This window comes from Nicotiana tabacum, chromosome 3 (genome assembly GCF_000715075.1).
Source record: "Nicotiana tabacum cultivar K326 chromosome 3, ASM71507v2, whole genome shotgun sequence".
Classification (NCBI taxonomy): Eukaryota; Viridiplantae; Streptophyta; class Magnoliopsida; order Solanales; family Solanaceae; genus Nicotiana; species Nicotiana tabacum.
Genome location: NC_134082.1, coordinates 96,444,819 through 96,461,308, shown reverse-complemented (window position 1 = coordinate 96,461,308; position 16,490 = coordinate 96,444,819).

Here is a 16,490-nt window from a genome sequence, read left to right as displayed (position 1 = left end):
TATATATATATATATATGCCAAATAATAAATTGCATATGGAACTGAAAATAAATGATTCATAAAGGAAGGAAATATTTTCCGAGAATTTTCATTATTTACTTAATGCAAATTCTACTTCTAATTATCATTGGTATGAAGTGTGGCAATTTATGCTTATACATCTCTTTTCATTCTTATATGCTTGCTTTTAATCTAATAGGCCTAATTACTTGGTTAATTTGTTTTATGAAGGTAGATAGACATCGAGCTATAATGGCCGAATTATTGTACAAGTTAATTCAATAAAATTACCTTACATGCAACTTAACTGTATATCGTATTCATAACGTATTGTAATAAGGTACATCATATCGCCTTTCGCCCACTTTTATACACACATCTATTATCTTATCAACATCACCATCTTAACCTTATGTAACAATAAATATCACTACTATAGTTATCTTGGCACTTCTACATCACTTCTTACTTAACCAACAACAAAATTTAAATAATGACCAACGTTCATACCATATTCCCTACTTCGACAATTATTATTGATTAAACTAATGAGATAATGAGCTAATGTTATTACAAATCTTTATACGAACTTTCACAGCAAGACAATTAGCTCATAGCTATCAAATTGAATTCACTACTAATTAACTAACATAAAATAAAAATGAAATTTAAATTGATGAACTTGGACAAATAAAAACAGAATTTCAATTCAAACTTCATTGATGAGTCATGTTGAATCTCTTTCCAACTTAAAATTTAAAAGGCATGTACCTGAAAATGGAGGTAGAAGAAATGAATTTCAGCAGTGACAACAGCAGCAAAGCAGCGAAATATATTAGTATTTCCACAGATTTGAGCCACAAAAACAGGACCCGAGGAACCGAGATGCACAAGAGTAAAGCTTCTTGAAGAATTTCAGATTTTAAAACCCAGCAGTATCAACAAACAAAACCCGGACAGATTCCAGAAAAATAATGTTTCAGAATTTTTTATTTTTTTCTGTTTTTCTTCTTTCTTTTCAGATTTTTTGTTTCTGCTTCTGTGCGTTTTCCTCTGTATGTTTCTGTCCAGATTTCTCTCTCTCTCTCTCTCTCTCTCTTAAAATTCTCTCTTTGTCTTAAAACTGATCAAGACTCCTTAGGATTCCTTTAAAACTCTCCTCAAAAATCTTTCTCTCCCTTAAAAACTGATCCTCAAAACTGATCCTAAAATCTGTTTGCTTTCCCAATTTCACACTCTCTTTTTCTCTTAAAACTCTTAAAGACTGCCCTCTTAAAATTCCTTCCAAACTCTCCTAAAAATTCTCTAGGGTCTTCAAAAACTGATCCCCTTAAAGTCTGTCCAGCTCCTGTATTTATACAGGGCTGGTTCTATACTCATTAGTATTGGAGGGACCCTTTATCCCTTTAACAACCAGAAAGTTTCCATTGAAACTTCTTTTTAATACTTTATGTGATCCTAACATGATTTTCAGCAGCCCCATTATCCCTTGTTCCCCCTTTATTACTTAAATATAGCCATTAACACTACATTATAATACACTAGCCTTAACACCCTGTTTTTTACTGTTTCATTCCCAAAAGTGCCCTTGAAATCCTGATGTTATTACTGAAAAATCAGAACCTACAGCAAAACAGATTCTAAAATCTGTACAAACTTAGTTATTCTTCAGATTTACAGCTATAACCAATCCTATTAACCTCCTAATACAATTGTATCTAACCAACTTTTGTAAACTTGAATCCAAACTTGACATTACAGCAATATTTCACTGAATTCAGAACTAACAACATATTACTGAAATTATCAAAACAATTCAGACTGGACCTAATGCTGAACTAGAATCAAACACACACAGGATCATTGTCAATACTGACAATGTCCTGAAACCTTAATGTTCAGACAGTAACATATATACAACCTTTATTTTGACAGATTCATATAAACCAGGATGATTTAACTAACGAGTATTAGTTAAAAATGATTATCTACAATATCTGTCAACAAACAATACATAATAATAGAAACAGATAATTTCAATCTGTATTATGAGAATTCGTAATATAATTAATCGACGAACTTAATCGAGTCGATTACACACATTGTAAACAATCACAACCAATAGAAACAATTCACATTCGGATCAAGTAGATAAGTAGGAGACAGAAATGACAGAATTGATCAAAACAAATATGAAAAATTAAAAAGCTATTAAAACAGACAACAATACACGTAGAATAATACAAAAAGAAATAGAAAATACCTCTAAATCTTCAATTAAACTCGAACTCAACTTGGATTTGGACCTTTTTGTTTGAAATCAAACTGACCTTAGTCGAAGTATTTTCCACTGAAAATACTTCGACTAAGGTCGATTAAACCTCAATCTTCATTTAATATGCACAGAATCCGGAAGTTTGGTATTTTTAGGGTTCTTAAAAACTCGATTTGGGATTTAACCATTTCTGGTCAGATTCGAGAAGAACCAAACATGACACAATGGTGAGGGTAGCCTAGGGGTTATTTGGTGTTAATTTGAAACGGATCTGAGTTCGTCCTTGTTTGGTCCGAATCTTCAAAAGAAGATTCGAGAAGTTCAGAGCTGATTCGAACTAAACTAACTTCAGATCCATAACAAGGGTTGTTAGGGAAAGCCATGGTGTTAATTTGGGGCTGATTCGTTTAGATCAGGTTTTCAAGCCAACCTTTGATTTAAGATTCGAAGAGTTGGGGCCTGATTCGAAGGAAACTAAGGTCGGATTCGTGTAGGGGAGGTTCAGGAGGTCCTAGGGTGTTAAGGTGGTGACCGGCGGCGTTGATGCCGCCGGGTTTCAGGCGGTGGAATCCTAGGGCGGCTAGGGTTAGGAGTGGGGGTTTGGGACGATGATGAACAGTGTAGGAAGGGGGGTGTTCGGTTAGGGGCCGGGGTAAGGTTTGGGATTTATATAGAGGTGGGGTGGATTGTTGTCGTCCGTTGGATCAAGTATAATGAATGGGTAGGATCTTTTCACTTAACCAAACGATGTCGTTTGGTTTAAGTTGGGGGACGGGTTGAAACGGGGCAGTGGGTCGGGTACTGATCACGGGTTAGGGTGATGAGATCTTGGCCGTTGGTTGTATTTAATCCAACGGCCCTTGATAAGGGGTGACCAAACGACGCCGTTTGATTCTGCTTGAATTGGACCGGACATGGGGCTGTTGGGATTAGGCTGTGAAGGGAATTAATTTGGTTGGGTCTGGATTTAAATCCAGGTCCGATTTTTATGTATATGTATTATTATATTTTTTTCATTTTTTCTAATTTAAATTTCTAATTGTAATTATAAAACAATTTTACCTTCACAAATATATTAATTATTCTATAACAATTATTTAACACATAGACAAAAACATCAATCACACAGTGAAACATTTAAAATAAAACCAATGCATATTTTTGGGATTTTATTTAAATTATCTCTTAAATGCATAATTAAATCCTATATTCATGCAAATATGTATTTTATTTTATTTTTGTTTAATTATGACAAAGCAAACATTTTACGGACATAAACAAATTTTTAACATCACGCAAATTCAGAAATTACACAGTTAAAAGAAATTTATTTTGATTTATTTTGGAGTAGTTTTTCGTAAGGCAAAAATCACGTGCTCACAATGTTGTTAGCCTTTTAAAGCCTGACTTCCTTTCAATGGAGGTCCTCGAGGTCGGGTACCACCTCGGGACTGGAGATGATGTTGCTGGCCTTTTGAAGCCTAACTTCTCTTTAATGGAGGTTCTCGAGGTCAGGAACCACCTCGGGACTGGAGATAATGTTGTTGGCCTTTTGGAGCCTAACTTGGGTAGGCGAACCGTTGCTGTTTCCCCACATATATATGGGGTTTCTCCCGCTCCTTGGGATATCCCACTATTTTAGATAGTTATCCTTCTGTTTCGGCATCGAGTCCTTCGTTACCTTAGCACCAAAGTGTTTGTGTAGGTTCCAGCTTCAGTTTACTAGTCCCACCAAAGTCATAACTGCTACTTCAGGGTCTGCCCAACAGAGAGGGGAGGGTTCCACTCCCAGCGCTTAGGATCCACGGGAGTTTACCTTGAAGACTATGTCTTTGATAAGAGAGGAGCACCTTGAGTTGGTGAGGAGAGACTGCAGATAGGGCGAGAGGGTAGCGTTACAGGTGCTTCCCCCAGATGAGGGTATCACGGACCTTGCCAATGGATTCTTGAACGTGTACTGGTACCCTTTTGCACTAGACCCCCTTGATAGGGACGTGCTCGATTTCTGTTTAAAGTATCGGGTTACTTTGGCATAGATACATCCGTCGTTTTGGTGAATAGTGCTGATAATGAGGTTCTTTGTGGAGAAGGCAGGGCTTGAATTCACGCTCAGTGATCTTGTCAGGCTGTACCGGCCCTTTCATTATCGAGGTCTGCTAACCTTGCGGTGTCGCTCGTCCATGCCCTTTGTTGTTGATGATGAGGAAGATGGAGATCGAGAGTGGATTAGTCGGTTCGTCCGGGTCTGGACGATTGACGTTATCCCCGTGGAACTTATGCCATTCCCCGAGGAATGGAATTATACACGTGAGTGGAGCGTCTCGTGCTTTCTCAGATTTGCTCATGGCGGAAGCTAGTTTATTAATCGTGTTTCTCCCTTCTCTGCAACAATTTCATGGGTGTCGGGCGAAGTTCCTGATCTGCCCATTTGGGTCCGGAAGCTGGCGGCCCATTCGACTTGTGATGAGTGCAAGTGGCGAGCTGTATCCTGGGGCAGAGGGGAAGCAAAACATCATAGTATGTGTGTGTACTGCTTTTTCCCTATCCCACATACATTTGGAAGACATTTTCCCCTTTTTATGTATTAATTTTGCCATCGTAGTATCAGAAGGTCTCCAAGGGCGAGGCTGTGCACCTCCGGAGAGAGGGAGGGGTTGCCAACTTCCTAACTAAAGGACGACAATGATAAATGGGATATGCATTTGCAGAGCAAAGTGAGATGGCTCTCACATCAGGGCAAAACGGGGCCGAGTCTTTGAGGAAGAAATATCGCCTGAGCCTGCTGCACCCAAAGTTTCCGGTTCTGGAGAGGTGGCTCCTCCAAGTGATCGTGCTTCGACCGGGGTTGATTCTTCCAGGGTCGAGGGGACTAGATTAACAAGGGTGTGCTCGGCCTTCGAGGAAGTCCGCCGATTTCACATTACGGTGAGCTTTGACATAGGCCTTTTGAATCTCGCATCTTCCCTTCCTTTTCGAGTTTTTCTTTTGCAAGCCTTTGACATGCTTAGGTCCGAGCTACTCCGTCATGGGGCTAGGCTACGGAAATCTCGGGATGAGGGTAGGTCCCTTTTGCTCCTTTGCAAGGAGAAGGAAGTTGAGTTGATACACTAGCAATATGAGGCGTACCGGAGCTCGAATTACGAGAGCTATTTGATAGAGTAGGTAACTTCCCGTCTCGGGCGGGTATGCATTTTGCTTTTTAACTTATCAAGTTAATTCTTCACCTATCCCAGCTACAGAAAAAGACGGAGGCCCTGGAACACCTCAGGGGTGAAGCCGACCGAATCAGGAATGAATGCGTCGAGCTAAGAGCTCAGGCGCAGGTTTAAGCTTCAGAGGAGAAAGTTGCCTTGGCTAAAGTTCCTGCCTTCAAGGTCCAACTCTGCTTAGCTCATGATAATGCTTCAATTCAAGCGGATATGATCACGAAGCTCGAATCCGAACTTTCAAAGGTCAGGGCTGAGATCGTTGATGCTCGGGCCGAAGCTGCACTGAGCCGGGCTAAGGCTGATCAGGAGATGGCGATTTATTTGAAGGATGCTACCAATGCCCAAGCTGAGTTGAAGAGGGTCCTCGATCGTGAAGAGAGGATCAAAGAATATGCTCGTTGCAGATCCTGAAGGAAGGTTCTCAAGGAGATCGGTGTCAAGAGTTTTGTTCTCTCGGAAGAGTTGGCGCGAGCGAGGGCAGACGAGCGTGATGCTCGGTCACTTCTGTCCGACGGTGAGGAGAGTGAAGATGAAGCTGGTAGGCCTTAGCCCTCAGGGGCGGGGCGTAGACTTTGCCATCTTGTATGTGATATTTTCAGAGCGTGTTTGTAGATGGAGAATGCATTTTTTCATGTATGTGAATAAAAGAAATCTTGAAGCTTTATTTCTTATGTACCCCTTTCTGCTTCGCTTCTGACCAGGTGGATTGGTTTCAGAATTGGTGAGAATCCTTAGATTTGTGATACGGCTCCGGGGCTCATTAGGTAGGCCCTGGGGCTCTTACGTGTTAGGTCGATGCGGTCTTTAGTGTAAGCTGGCGTTAGAGCTCTTATGCTTTTGCTCAACTATTTTGGGTTTAGTCTCCGAGTCGGGCTTCGACTTGAGCTCATTCGACCCTCAAGCTTTTGTGTCTGCATGGGCGGGAGACAATGGCTCTTATGCCTTGCCCTTGGGCATTTGTATTTTATTTATTTTGGGTTCAGTCTCCGAGTCGGATTTCGACTCAAACACAATTGACCCTCAAGTTCTGTATTTGTGTGGGCTGGAGATAATGACTCTTACGCCTTGGGTCGAAGCGACCTTTTATGTGTGTGGCCCTGAGGCTCATGAAGTTGGCGACGATAGCTCTTATGCTTTGCCCTTATGCATGTATAGTTAACTATTTTGGATCCAGTCTCCGAATCAGGTTACGACTCAAGCTCACTTTGACCCTCAATCTTTCAATTTTTGATCCTGAGTATAGTAGTTTAGGCGTCTACATCGAGGGTATGCCCTTTTGGGAGTCTTACAAATGCAACATATAGCCTAAACTTCAGGATTGAGTTTATGCCTGTAGTAAGGTCTTACAAAATTTTCATGCCTTTTGAGGTCTTACAGTTTTGTTGATACTTGGTATAAGCATGATTCATGCCTTGCTTGAGGTCTTATAGTTTTGTTGATACTTGGTACAAGTATTATTCATGCCTTACTTGAGGTCTTACAGTTTTGTTGATACTTGGTACAAGTATGATTCATGCCTTGCTTGAGGTCTTCCAGTTTGGTTGCTGCCTTAAATAGGTCTTACTAGACCGAGTCTGCCCGCTCGGGGTCTTATGGATCCAACAAGCTTACAAGGCTTCTTTTGCAATCAACCCCGAACACTTGAGGGCACCCCCTTGAGAGGTCATCTACTCAGAAGAACCAGGGAACAACAAACAAGGTTCCAATAGGAAATGATGTACCGGGCCAAACGGTCAAATGAACTGTATCTGCATAAGCCGGGCTCACGAAAACAAAACAACATGTACTTATGCTAAACAATCAAAGAATGTCTTTCGCCTAAGTATCTCGTACTCCAAAGAAAAGTTCGGCCGAAGAAAAAGAGTGCAACGGATGCCGTTAAGGCCTTGAGACCTTCGGGTTGGGTTAGCACTTTTGACCGCCTTGACTGGGTGCCTGCATATGGGTTAGTGTAAAATAATGAAAGAGGGAGGTGGTCTTACCTTATCGTGGGATGCGCCGGTGATGTTTCGAGGTCTTATGTGTCCCTATTGTTTGGAGCGAGGACTCGGCACGGTCCTCCGCTATTTTTAATCGGGCTTAGCCGAAGACATAGTTTGATTATCCTTTGACTCTTTCGAGAGTTGAGATATTGGTGCCGGTGCTACGTTACGTACCGCGATTGCTTCCCTTGCCGCACGTTGTTCCCCGTAGATGTTTTTAACCCCATCCTCTGTTGGAAATTTCATCATTTGGTGGAGGGTGGATGGTGTTGTTCCCATGTAGTGTGTCCTTGGTCGCCCGGATAAGGCGTAGTATTTCATGTCTTCTTTAATGACATGGAATTTGACATTTTGGGCCACGCCAGCCATGCTGACTGGGAGAGTGGTCTCTCTTTTCGTTTTTTCGATCGCCGTGTTGAATCCGTTAGGGACTTGAGAGGCGGGCACGATTTGGTCTAGCAGTCTGAGCTGCTCTATTACTCTCGACCTGATAATGTTGGTTGAGCTACCTGGATTCACGAGCACATGTTTTATTCGAAATGAATGAACGAAAGAAGAGGTTACCAGTGCGTTGTTATGAGGTTAGGGCGAGGTTTCAGAGTCTTCTTCGCCAAATGTGAGGGCATACTCAGGTACGTATCCCCAGGGTTCGTTTTTCTATAGTGATGGATATTTTTGTCCTCCTCATCACGGGTTCCTAGGGAGTGTCGACACCCCTCAAATATCATATGGATAAGTGTCATGGCTCATTTTCTTCGTTCTTCTTGGCCTCCTCTCTTTCTCGGAACTGGAATTTAGCCCGATTGCTAAAAAATTCTCGGCGGTGACTTTTATTGAGTAGCTTGGCTATTTCCTTTTGGAGCTGGTGGCAATCTTTGGTCTTATGGCCGTGCGTATTATGAAGTGCACATACTAAGTTGTGATTCCTCTGGAAGGATCCGACTGAATAGGCTTGGGCCATTCGGTGTCCCTAATTTTGCTGATGGTGAACACGATGTTCGGTACATCGATGTTGAAGTTGTATTCTGATAGGCGAGGCATCCTCGTTGGCCTCGTGTCCCTGTAAAATCCACCTCTATTGATGAGTCCCCGAGAATTCTATCCTCGGTTTACCAACCGATCGTTGCGAGACGGATTGCGTCTCGGGGCATTCCTCCTATCATTGGGGTATGGCTGATACCTCTCTTTGTTCGATTTTGACTCCTTCGCCAGGAGTCTTCTTAGATATACTGAGCCCGAGGGTGCTCCCAAATGGTCATCCTCGACCCTGATCTTTGACTGGTACCTGTTGTGAACGTCCGACTAGATTACGGCGAGATACTCGATCAGATTCTCTTTTAGCTTCATCGAGGCCACTGAGCTTCGTTCATTCAGGCCTTGAGTGAAGGCCTGCACCGCCCAGTCGTCGGAGATTGGGGGTAGTTCTATTCGTTCCATTTGGAAGCGAGATACGACTTCTCGTAGCATTTCATTCTTACTTTGCTTAATCTTGAATACGTCAGACTTTCTTGTTGCTACTTTGGTGGTGCCGGCATGTGCCTTTATGAAGGAGCCTGCTAGCATGGAAAATGAATCTATAGAGTTGGGAGCTAGGTTGTGATACCACATCATGGCCCCCTTTGAGAGCGTTTCTTCAAACTTTTTCAGTAAGACGGACTCACTCCTGTCGTCTTTTACGTCGTTGCCCTTTATTGCGCATGTATAGGCAGTGACGCATTCGTTGGGATCTGAGTTCCCATTGTATTTCGGGAATTCTGCTTTCTGAACTTCTATGAAATAGGTTTCGGAGCCGCTTCCTCTGGGAACGGCCATTGCACAAACTTCTTCGAATCTGCACCTCTCAGGACTGGGGATGTGCCCGGGATCTGGTCGACCCTGGAGTTGCAGGTCTCGACCTTCTTATCATTGGCTACTATCATTTTTTAGCCCGATTCGATCCTTTTGGTGAGGTCCTCCAGCATTTTTACGATGGCAGGATCGGCTACCGATCCATTGTTGCTCGATCTCTCCGATACCTATTTGGCCGAGGGAGTAGTTTCTGGTGCTACTGTGCTGGGAGTCTTCGAGTGGCTTTGCAGATGAGCGATAGCCAACTGTTGTACCTGCAACATTTCAAAAATGACATGAAAACTAACTTCTTATACCTCCCGAGCTGGGGTTTTTTGGGCTTCCTGTTGGTCGCTATGTTGTTTGCTCCTGTCGGTGTGTGAGGTTTCATCGACCTGTTATGCGTCTTGCAAACCCGTGTTGTTGGAATTGGTCCAGGTGCATTATTGGGGGTTCTGTGGTGGTGCGCCAACAACTGGAACAGCCACACCGTTTTCTCCGTGGTTTTCAAGCTCCAACCGTTTTTCGAGCTATGGAGCAGATCACCATGGACTTTGTAGTTGGGCTCCTTTGAACTTTGAAGAAGTTCGATGCTCTTTGGGTGTGTTTACCATGAGAATGGTAATGACAATTAAATTTGTTGATGGAACTCTAAAAGTACGTGATCTATTTTTATGCCAGTTGTTTAAGCAGTTGATGCTAGATCTGTGAAGATAAAAATGAAATGCGAGCTAAAGTAGAGTTATAGTCAAACCGAGAGGTTAGCTATTCGACCCTCGGACTGACCGGTAAGGGGTCTCGAGGTCGATACTTGGGCTCGGGCTCGAGCTATCAGGGATAACCGGGGGAGGGCTAATAGTTAGAATATAATCGTTAGAAGCTCTTTATGGCCTATGGAGAGAAATGAATGAAGAACAAATATGAAAGCAATAAATGAAAGTGAAAATCTCGAGCGAATAAGTTAGAGAGAAAAGAGAGAGAGTAGTTATTGATCTTGTGTAGAATAGTTGGAGCAACCGCATCCTTTTACAAAGTGATGAGGATCCCCTTTATATAGGAGGGGAAATCCAACATAATACAAAATGCATTAATTGTAAAGGTATGGAGATGGGACGGCTAGACGTGACATCTTGATACAGGTTTCGGACAGGCCGGTTTTGTCAGACTTAGCTGTGTGCCTTGGGAATTCCCCATTTTACTCTAGCCTCGATCAGTATTCTCTTTAGGTCGGGCCTCGACGAGCTCCGAGGGATGGAATTCGATCACAACTTTGCGTCTTCGAGGTCTCTAGGTGTTCTTCTGAAGTGACTTAAATAGCAAGAAATTGGACCCTCTGATTTCGCCGCATACAGGGTGATTGTGGATTGGCTGACCAAGTCCACGCACTTTATTTCTGTGTATACTACCTATTCTTCGGAGCGGTTGGCAGAGATCTATATCCGAGAGACTGTTCATTTGCATGGTGTCCCAGTTTCTATCATTTTAGATAGGGGCACTCAGTTTACTTCACAGTTTTGGAGGTCTGTGCAGCGAGAGTTGGGTACTCAGATTGAGTTGAGCACAACTTTTCACCCTCAGGCGGACGGGCAGTCTGAGCGCACTATTCAGATATTGGAGGACATGTTGCGTGCTTGTGTAATTGATTTTGGAGGGTCATGGAATCAGTTTCTGCCGCTCGCAGAGTTTGCTTATAATAATAGCTACCAGTCGAGTATTCAGATGGCTCTATATGAGGCTTTGTATGGGAGGCGGTGTAGATCTCCAGTTGGTTGGTTTGAGCCGGGTGAGGCTAGGCTATTGGGGATAGACTTAGTGCAGGATGCTTTAGACAAGATGGAGGTGATTCAGAAGAGGCTTCGTACAGCGCAGTCGAGACAAAATAGTTATACTGATAGGAAGGTTCGGGATGTGTACTACATGGTTGATGAGAAGGTTCTGTTGAAGGTTTCACCTATGAAGGGTGTTATGATATTCGGGAAGAAAGGTAAATTGAGTCCTCGGTTCATTGGGCCTTTTAAGGTACTTCGGATGATTGGGAAGGTGGCTTATGAGCTTGCTTTGTCACCCAGCTTGTCAAGTGTGCATCCGGTATTTCATGTTTCTATGCTCCAGAAGTATATTGGGGATCCGTCTCATGTTCTAGATTTCAGCACGGTTCAGTTAGATGGTGATTTGACTTATGATGTGGAGCCAGTGGCTATTTTGGAGCGTCAGGTTCGAAAGTTGAGATCAAAGAATATAGCTTCAGTGAAAGTACAGTGGAGAGGTCGGCCCGTAGAGGAGGCTACCTGAGAGATCGAGCGGGAGATGTGGAGCAGATATCCTCACCTATTTGAGGCTTCAGGTATGTTTCTTGACCAGTTCGAGGACAAACGTTTGTTTAAGAGGGGAAGGATGTAATGACCCGGCCGGTCGTTTCGTGAGTTACCGCTCTGTTTCTCCTATTTCTACTTCTTATTACTTTATTTATCGGTACTATGTATTATCGGGTTGGTTGGCTCGAGTTCGGAAAGGTTTTGGTAAGGTGTGAGATACTTAGTCTTTTTTAAGTAAGCTTAAGTTGGAAAAGTCAACCAGATGTTGACTGATGTAAAAAGGGGCTCGAATGTGAGTTCTAATGGCTCGGATAGCTTCGGGAGGTGACTTGGGACTTAGGAGCGTGATCGGAATGTGCTTTGGAGGTCCGTAGTAGGTATAGGCTTGAATTGGCGAAAGTGGAATTTTGGCGTTTTCCGGTTGATAGGTGAGATTTTGATATAGGGGCCAGAATGGAATTCCGGGAGTTGCAGTAGGTCTATTGTGTCATTTGGGATATGTGTGCAAAATTTTAGGTCATTCGGACGTGGTTTGATAGACTTTTGGATCAAAAATGTAATTTGGAAGATTTTGAGAACCTTAGGCTTGAATCCGATGTGTTTTGGTTGATTCGATGTTGTTTGAGGTGTTTTGAAGATTGGTATAAGTTTAGATGTTAGTATATGACTTGTTTGTGCTTTTGGTTGAGGTCCCGGGGGCCTCAGGGTGATTTCGGATGGTTGGCAGAAAGATAGGAATTTGGAAATAACAGCTGAAGTTTTCGGACTGCTATCATAACCGCATCTGCGGTTGAAAGGCCGCAAGTGCGACCCCCACAGATGCGAAAGACCAGTTGCAAAAGCGGAAGGAGCCAAGGAATGCAAGAACCGTAGAAGCGGTTAAGGAACCGCACCTGCGATGGCGCAGGTGCGGGTTGTGCATCGCAGATGCGAAAATTGAAGGCTTAAGTGATGACCACATAAGTGGCGCTTGGGACCGCAGGAGCGAGTACTGGACTGTAGGTGCAAAAAGCCTAGGCTAGAAGGTATAAAAGATTTCCTTCGCGAATTTGAGTTATTTTTTCACCATTTTTAGTCGGTTTTGGAGCTTTTTGGGAGATTTTGAAGAATGAGTTCAAGGGAACTTCATTGAGGTAAGATTGTTGAACTTAAAACTCGTTTCTATGGTATTATTTCATGGATTAGAGCTGTAATTATGGAAATTTAGGGTTAGAAATCGGGAAACTAAGGCTTGAGAATTTGGATACCTTCGAGCAAGGATTTAAGGGGCCATTTGTGATCGGATTTTAGTACTTTTAATAAGTATGAACTCGTGGGGAGATAAGGAATCTAATGATGTAAAATTTATCGAATTTCGAGACGTGGTCCCGGGGGTTGGGTTCGGTTAATTTCGGAATTTGCATGGTATTTTGATTACTTTTAAGTGGGCTTCGTTCCCTTAGCATATTTTGATGGTTATGTACTGATTTTTGTTAGATTTGGAGCATCCGGAGGCCGATTCGAGGGTCAAAGGCATCGTGAGCTAGGGTTTGGACCGGATTGAGGTGAGTAATGATTGTAAATGTTGTCCTGAGGGTATGAAACCCCGGATTTCATATCATGCTATGTTGAGGTGACGTACACGCTAGATGACGAGCGTGGGGCCGTGCACCATTGGGATTGTAACTTAGTCCATCCCGAACGACTGTTTTACCACGTATTTGATTGAAAACTATTTGCTATTGTCACGTTTTGGGCTGAATGTCATATTTGGCCTCGTGCCAACTATTTGGTCCCTTGGGGCTTTTTACTGCTATTTTTTCACTGTTTTGATTTTATATCCGTACTCAGTCATGCTATATTATACTGCTTTCATAACTCAGCCATGCTTACTCTGTTTTAATACTTTAAATGATATTTTGGCCCGAGCATTATGTTTTACTATGCCCGAGTGGCTTTTAATGATTTTTGACTGAGTAGGGCTGAGGGCCTGAGTTATACGCCACAAGGTGGCTTGATATGACGCTGAGAGCTTTTTGATTATGCCACGAGATGGCTTGATATTACGCTTGGGCCGTAAGGGCCCCTCCCAGAGTTTGTACACCCCAGTGAGTGTGGGTACCCATTGTGATATGAGATATAGCCCGAGGGGCTGGTATTGTTCCATGTTATAGCCCGAGGGGCTGATTCTATTGACATTGTGCCCGAGGGGCAAATTTTATGTGTTTATCTTTTCTAGATGCCTTTTATTTACTTGTCTAACTGTTAAAAAGGTGTTTTAAAAAAATTTATACTAAATTAAGGTGTTTTATGAGATTTCACTGTTTTATTGCACTTTACTGGTTTTACTCTACCTCTTTATAGCATGTTGTTGTGTTTTTACGTGATTTCTTATCGCTCAGTCTTCATTTATTGTTATTACTCACTGAGTTAGAGTACTCACTTTACTCCCTGCACCCTGTGTGCAGATTCAGGAGCTTCAGGTCCTGCTAGGGAGGGTTGATAGCTTCCAGCAGATTTTCGGAGTCCACTAGGTAGCTGCAAGGCGTTCGCAGCCCAGTGTTTCTCCCTCTTATCATTATTTCTTTCCCTTGTACTGGATTTTGTAATAGACTGTGTAGTCCATTTTCCGTATTCCTAAACTTATGTTAGATGCTCATGACTGGTGACACCCCGATGTCGGGCTATGTTTTGTTTACGCGGTTGATATATTTCACTATATTTTGGGATTTATCTTTATTAATGATTTGATTATGACTCTTTATATCTGTTAATTAATTTGAGGTATGTGTTGGATGTCCTTGTCTTCGCAAGAAGAGCCATCACGACCGGGTCTAGGTTTAGGGTCGTGATAAAAGGCCTTGAGATAAGAATAGACATGCACAGTTCCAAACAGTATTGCATAAGGACTCTTGCTAAGAAGTAAAGTAGAGGGGAACCTATTGATCAAGTATGTAGCAGTAAGAATATAATCTCCCCATAATTGGATGGGAAGGTGGGATCAGAATAGAAGAGCCTTAGTAGTTTTCAAGAGATGTTTGTATTTTCTTTCCACCACCTCATTTTGTTACAGGATGTAAGGGCACGATGTTTGGTGCAAATGCCTTTACTGGAGAAATAGCTACAACCAACAATACTAGACCTTAATTCTTATGTATTGTCACTTCTAACAGTCTTAAACCAACAGATAATTGCAATTAAAGAGAGAAATCTACCGTATTTAAAAGAGATCAACCGGAATAATCAGCAAATCGATGGATACTATTGAACTTTGCAAACTTCGGTGAAGTTTAACGAGGGTAAAATTGATCAGAAGCGCAACACGAACGAACACAAATCTATGATCTTATACCATGTTAACAATCAACAATTGTGTGAATTTGATGAAGGAAATTTAGGGCTATATTAGTGCTTTGAGAGAGGGAAGAAGGCCCCAGATATTATTGATTGATGAAAAATGAATCTCTCTTTACAATTCGGGCCCCCTTTCTATTTATATACATCCCAATAACTAAATAACATTTACCCGGCTATGCTACAAAATAAAAGAACTTACTGAAACAAAATGTGGGCCTATACTATTACGAATAGATACATTGGGCTCATATGAAATTAGCCCATATTTATAAGAGGAATTTTCAGAAATGACTATTGTTTAGTGGCTATTAACTTCCTATAGCTATCATATACATAATTACTTTCCGTAGCTACCTTTCAGTTGTTATGGTAATGTATTTGATGTATTCGAGCTACTGTATTTATGAATACAATAGAAAATATCGGCTAAAAAATAGGACAGTCCAGCTGTCAGCCATTATATTCACATGTATTCATACCATATATTCATGAATACAACGTAATAATAGGTTTCTCAAGTTGTTTAATAACAGAAAGCTGCTAATTTAACGGGATACACTCCTAATATAACTCACCTATATCAATTATAACACACAACATTATCAATCCAATTAATGAGAAAGCTTATCAGACGCTAAACACCAAAAGACACAGCATTCTTTAGAGTTTCAGTCCTTTTTTTTCTGATACAGTTCGAGTTTTTTTTCTTTTTTTTCTGACATTGTTCGAGGTTCTGTTCGGAATTGATACAAGTATCTATAGAAATATTTTGAAATTCAATTTTCTGTATATGAGTACATATGTATTTATGCCGGATACAACTTGTAATAGTAACCTACTGCCTGCATATTTCATAATAAATCTTATTCTTGTATCATGTTGTATCAAACAATTGTGTTTAATGTATTCAAGTTTATTTTTGTATTCACAATATTTTATTTATTTCTAATACATGGTATTACTGCTTTATTGAGTATATTTGATTGGTTGTATTCATTAATTTTCTATTTGTATTGAAAGTATTTTACTTTATTCCACTGTATTGTTGTTTTAAATACATATGGATATAGTTAGGTTTAAAATACAAATTAATACAGTTAGATTGAATGCATAACTAATTGATGAATAGTGTTGTAGGAACTCAAATATATATAAATACATCTAAATACAACAGTAAAAATTACCGTACAAAATAAAAATCAGTGTATGCCTTATCGAATACATCTAAATACAAGAAGAGAAAACTACTGAAAAAACTAAAAATCAATGTATATGGATTCGAATACATATAGGCGTATTAGGGTCATTGCGTATTTTTGTTCTCCTTTCGGCTTCAATGGTTGCTGATGAACCTGCAAATACAGGTTCCTCTTGAGTGATTTGCAAATCGAAAGATGACCCTTCGAAATTGGGTGCTTTAAAAATCAGTGTATGGTCACTTAACAGTAGGAAGTGACCATAAATACATATTTTGCTATAAAAACTAAAAGGTAGCTATAAAAAATAATATTTTAAAAGGGTTTTTAATAATTCCAACATTATTAA